This window comes from Mobula birostris, chromosome 5, assembly GCF_030028105.1.
Source record: "Mobula birostris isolate sMobBir1 chromosome 5, sMobBir1.hap1, whole genome shotgun sequence".
NCBI lineage: Eukaryota > Metazoa > Chordata > Chondrichthyes > Myliobatiformes > Myliobatidae > Mobula > Mobula birostris.
The window spans coordinates 130,290,640-130,295,899 of NC_092374.1; positions in this window are offsets into that span (position 1 = coordinate 130,290,640).

Below are 5,260 nucleotides of genomic sequence, written 5' to 3' on the forward strand. Positions count from 1 at the left end.
CCTACTGTGAAGCATGGTAGTGGCTGCATCATGCTGTGGGGATGCTTCACTGCAGCAGGCCGTGGAAGACTTATGAAGGTAGAGGGTAAAATGAATGCAGCAAACTACAGGGAAATCCTGGAGGAAAACCTGATGCAGTCTGCAAGAGAACTGTGACTTGGGAGAAGATTTGTTTTCCAGCAAGACAATGACTCCAAGCATTAAGTGAAAACTACACAGGGATGGCTTAAAAACAACAAAGTTAATGTCCTGGAGTGGGCAAGTCACAGTCCAGTCCTCAATCCAATTGAGAATTTGTGGCTGGACTTGAAACAGGCAGTTCCTTCACAATCCCCATGCAATCTGACAGAGCCTGAGCAGTTTTGTAAAGAAGAATAGGGAAAAATTGCAGTGTCCAGATATGCAAAGCTGATAGAGACCTATCCACACAGATTCAAGGCTGTAATTGCTGCCAAAGGTGCATGGACTAAATACTGACTTGAAGAGGATGAATAATTATGCAATCAATTATTTTGTTGTTTATATTTGTGATTAATTTAGACCACTTTGTAGAGATTTGTGTTCTCTTTGACATGAAAGAGTCTTTTTCTGTTGATCAGTGTCAAAAAAAAGCAAATTAAATCCATTGTGATTCAGTGCTGTAAAACAATAAAACATGAAAACTTCCAAGGGGGGGGTGACTACTTTTTATAGGCACTATATATGTGCCTAAGACTTTTGCACAGTACTGTATATAACTTCTCTAACAGAGGAAAACTTCCCATAATTTATCTTAGACAGTACATGAGAAAATTCTGCCAGAAATGTGGTAACAGGAAATTAGGAAGTGGATCAACACTTTGAATATATTATGTGAAATGTTACCCACCACATTTGTAAATTTCATGGTTCTAAGTTATCTAAGATGAATAAAATATTCCAAAACCTAACTATGACTCTTGCTGCAGCCACTGAAGTAATTCAAGACGGGAACTCTTGTTACTTGATAAATGCTTTTCAGAAACACTGAAATCCAGTGGCAGACATCGTCAAGACACCAAAGTATGATTTCATTGCTACAAGTGAACAATTTTAAAAGAATGTTTATCTTTAGAAGATGTAATAATTTGCACTGAGTTACTCTGTAATTATTACATTCAATTTCTTATCTGCAAATCAGCTTGATTATCCAATGGAGGTGCTGTGCAGAGAGTCAAGCAGATGACCAACCTCCATCATGGACTCTCCTGGCTGCTGTTCAATACCTCACAGTATTTGGTTACATAGTAAATTTGCTCGGAGGTTACAACAGTTCACCTTCATTAATTTCTCAGCCAGAATTGATTTATTGTTTTGGATGCGATGAAAAGAGAGAAAAGGAGAACAAATTACAGTCATAAAAATACAAACATTCACAATTAAGTAGCTGTAGATAAATAATGTGCCTTTGTACATAACATATTAATCCATTTCTTAAATTCCTGTACCATACAGTACTGTTCAGAAGTCTTAGCACATATATATAGCTGGGGTGCCTAAGATTTTGTACAGTATTGTATTTGTCAATGTGGAGTGGAGAGCGACTTTGTAAATCTGGCAGGAGCAGAGGATGTTGGTGCGCCATGGGAGGGGTGTGGGACACGTGGCAGAGGAGTAATGGGGCAGGTGGGGGGGAGGGGTGGGTGGTGCGACTGCAGACACACCCAGCCCCAAGACACCCAGCAAGGTCATTTGATTGCAAACAACTAGTTTATTGATCATTACAAAATGTCTCTCTGGTGCTTCCCCTCCTCCTGTCCCCAACCATGGTTCCCCTCTCTCTGTCCCACTTTCAGTTCACAATAGAGACCCATATCAGAATCAGGTTTAGCGTCACTCATATATGTCATGAAATCTGTTAATTTTATGTGGCAGCAATTTTTTACAGAAAATTTCTATGTGAAATCATCATACTGCCATTTTAGCATCCTGCCAGTGGTGGCTACGCAGCCACCATTTTACATTTTCTAACTATTGACCCTACACGGTAGCCAGGGCACCAATAAGAAATAACAAAAGCTCACAGGGTTTCAGCAATAAATGAGTTACAAGTTCATTACATCCAAGTCTCTTAGGTCATCCACGATTGTCCAGCAATTACACATTTGCACACATTTCTGTCCTTGATAACAGCCCTCCATTAACTGCTCTGATGACAAGATTGCCTTCTTTGAGCCATCTTTCAAAGATTTACCAGATTTTCAGAACAGAACTCTTAGCATATTCTCAAATATGAAATAGACAAGAATTATGAGAAATATGAAGCAGGTCAAGCCACACCTAGAATACGTGAAAGATAATAACGTTTCAGACTAGTGACCGCTGATCTGAAACATCTGATGAAAAATCAACTGCAATTAACGAAACTTGGTGTTTAACACTTAACCCTGCTGAGATCTGTGTAGTGTTTTACATTCCTTTTAGGGGATTTTCAGAATCAGGTTTAATTATCACTGGCATAAGCCATAAAATTTGTTAACTTAGCAGCAGCAGTACAACACAATACATGATAAATACAGAAAAAAAATAAATTAATTACAGTAAGTATATAGTAAAGTTTAATTAAAATAGTGCAAAAACAGAAAAAAAAACAAGTGAGGTAGTTTTCATGGCTTCAATGTCCATTTAGAAATTGAATGACAGAGGGAAAGAAGCTGTTTCTGATTCGCTTAGTGCGTGCCTTGAGCTTTCTGTACCTCCTTTTGAAGTAACAATGAGAAGGGGGCATGTCCTGGGTGATGAGGCTCCTCAATAATGGATGCCGTCTTTCTGAGTCACCGCTCCTTGAAGGTGTCTTGTTTACTACAGATTTTTATGGCATAAATGGTCCACATTGCAAACTGAAGAGCATCCCTGGCTATTATTTCAGATGTGCTCAAAACGGCATAGTTACAGGACAAAAAGGAATGTCAAAGTTCAGAATTCAATTCTGACATCATCTGTAAGGAGTCTGTACGTTCTCCCTGTGGACGGCCTGGACTTTCTCCGGGTGCTCCAGTTTCTTCCCACATTCCAAAGATGTACTAGTTAGTAGGTTGGTTGGTCATAGTAAATTGTCCCATGACTAGGCTAAGGTCAAATCAGGGGTTGCTGAGCGCTGCCAGAAGGGCCTATTCTGTGCTGAATCTCTAATCCGGTGGTTCCCAACCTCGGTCATGGACCCCTTGGTGAACGGTAGGGGTCCATGGCATAAAAACATTAGGAACCCGGCGCTAAATAAATAATTAAATAAATACGACATGCATTTTCACCCACTACAAGGAACAAACTGGGACATGAATATTTTCTCGCTTTTTGTACCTAAGTAATCACTGAAATAGATCAGCTGTGTGCTTAAAAAAAGAAAGGGGATGTTTGGGATTGCTGAGCAGTGCAGCTCGAAGGGCCGGAATGGGCTTATTTATTCCATGTTGTCTCTTTAAATAAGATAGAGAGAAAGATGGGGAAAGAGGATTGATGTATAATTCTGCTGGAAGCTAGCATGGAGCTGATGGGCTGAATGGCTGCCTTCTGTGTTCTACTAGGCCACCATATTCACAAACTCATTACGCTCACAGAGAGTGGCTGGTGGAGCACATTGGTAATTAGAACACAGTCCCCGTGCGGACGCTGGCAAATAAGTTATACATGAAGCGCTCAAATAGCCTTATTTTGCTGACCATCAGACAAAAATAATGCAACTCCTAACTGCACGAGTTTATAAATATCTCAGTTTACAGCTCAGGGTCCAGTAGTCAGTGACCAGTTTCAAAAGAAAAATCCTTGCACTCTGAATGATTATTGGAGTCCAGATCTCACTTTGACTGGTTATTAAATGTTCCAAGACTCAAACTGTTTCAGCATGACTTCACCATTGACTGTCCCAACCTACCAGTTCCTTCATCTTCAAAGCCGGTATCCTCCTTTCAGATGATTGATTGGAGCAACTGTGCTGTTCCCCCACCACTGGAAAAGATGCATCAGCACTGCGACAAGAGTTGTTTTTAATTGGCTGCCATGCGCTATGTATCCCATATGCTTTGCATAGTACCAGCACAGTCACACTGAACGTGAATAGCAAGAGAGAACAGGAGTTTAAAATTCAAAGCATCATAATCTGTCGCTTCTGCTTATTGATGGTAATAATAACCTGCTTTATTACGGCATGGGGTAAATTTTAATTATGATAGAAGTCATTAAACCACATTAGTTTCAAAATGCAAAAGAGTATAAACTGAGTTGAATTTTCCTTGACTTTCCCGGAACAAATAGTGATTTTTACTTCCATACATAGGTTATTTTCAGGGATCTTGTCCTGACTCTATTGCTCAGTTGAAATCATAAAGAGAGAAAACACATTAATATTGATTTTATGTACAGATAAGGCCAAAGAGAAACATCTGTGTGCATCATTATCTTTTATCCCAAATTTAATTGTCTTGGTCAGAAATTGCTGGGCAAAAGCAGAAGCAGAGACCTGTACAGACCCAAGCCAGGCTGTGAAAGGAGGGTCAGGCATGGGGCTAGCAACCCCATCCCATAAAAACCCAGAACTACAGAAACAATGACAGAAGCTCCAAAGACCTCAACCCTGGGAGAGGAAGGATCTTCGCCTTGAAGAAGTATGAAGTTGTGTGGTGAAAGCCGCAAGTCTGTGGAAACCACAGGGCCGATCGCCCTTCATACTTCAGTCCTAAAGAAGGGTTTTGGCTTGAAACAGACTGTTTCTTCATTTCCATTGATGCTTAGCTCCTCCAGAATTGTGTGTGTGTTGCTCAGTATTTAAGATGCAGCCTCAACAAAACCCAGTGCAATTGTAACAAATACTTCTCTATGTTTTTAAACACCCATGCTGCATCAGTCTGCTAAACTTCTGTTTCTTGCACAAGAACACCCAAATTCCTCTGCACTTCCTTCATTTACAGTCTCTCTCCACATCGATACTAGTCTGCCTTTTGATTCATCTTACTAAAGTGCTTGACATCATAAATGCAACTCCATTTGTACATACATATATATGTATGCTAATCTTACGCATTTATATTTATTGTATTGTTTTCGTGTTTATTATGCTTGTTGTGTTTCTTATGCTACATTGCATCTGCAGTCACACTCACTTAATTCTCCTTTACACTTGAGCACTGATGAATGACAATACACAATCTTGAATCTAGAATCCTTGCCAAGTTGTTGTCCACTCACTCAATCTTTCCTGTTGCAGTCACAATATCCTTATCTTCCTGTCTCTGTCTCTGGAGACAGC